Below are 864 nucleotides of genomic sequence, written 5' to 3' on the forward strand. Positions count from 1 at the left end.
ACAATATAAAATCAGCATTTTAAAGGGACTTACTAGCCAGGAGCATAAAAGTTAAACACTTTTAGAGTCTCAATAAATTATGAAATTATTTTTACTATCAACCAAGAGAAAATGATACATTTATTAGCTCTTTACTAAATTATGTGAATTTGGGAAGTTTTTTTTTTTTTTTAAGAATGCTGCTCACTTTTTAAATTTTTTAAATTTTTATTTATTTTTTTGTTGTAGATGAACACAATGCCTTTATTTCACTTATTTATTTTTTTGTGTGTGGTGCTGAGGATGGAATTCAGTGCCTCACAGTGCCTCACACTGCTAGGTAAGCACTCTACCACTGAGCCACAATCCCAGTCCTTTTTTTTTTTTTTTTTTAAGTTGAAGATGGACACAATACCTTTATTTAATTTATTTATATGTAGTGCTGAGGATCAAACCCCAGGCCTTACACATGCTAGGTGAGTGCTCTACAGCTGAGCCACAACTCCAGCCCAACTTTGGGAAATTTATATAACCTGTGTCTTGTTTTTTTTTTTTGGCGGGGTGGTGGTGGTGCTGGGAATTGAACCCAGGGCCTTGTGCATGTGAGGCAAACACTCTACCAACTGAGCTATACCCCCAGCCCTGTATCTTGTTTTTAAAATTTTTTTTTTTTGTGTGTGTGTGTGTGGTGTGATTAAACCTGTTTCCCTCACTCATGTGAGGTACGTGTTCTGCCACTGAACTACATTCCCCAACCCTCAGATTTTCTTTTTCTTTTTCTTCGTTTCTTTTGGCAGGGATTGAACCCAGGAACACTTAACACTTAACACTGAACACTGAGGATGAGCCACATCCTGAGACCTTTTTATTTTTTATTTTGAGACA

General features: G+C 36.2%; 1 non-coding gene across 1 annotated transcript; it reads right to left on the reverse strand.

The window, feature by feature from the left end:
• Positions 1-544: 544 nt before the first annotated feature.
• Trnav-cac (transfer RNA valine (anticodon CAC)) lies at positions 545-617 on the reverse strand. The gene has a single exon. It is a non-coding gene; the product is annotated as a tRNA-Val (tRNA).
• Positions 618-864: the final 247 nt, after the last annotated feature.

The sequence above is a fragment of the Urocitellus parryii genome, chromosome 5, assembly GCF_045843805.1.
Source record: "Urocitellus parryii isolate mUroPar1 chromosome 5, mUroPar1.hap1, whole genome shotgun sequence".
In the NCBI taxonomy this organism is placed as follows: domain Eukaryota; kingdom Metazoa; phylum Chordata; class Mammalia; order Rodentia; family Sciuridae; genus Urocitellus; species Urocitellus parryii.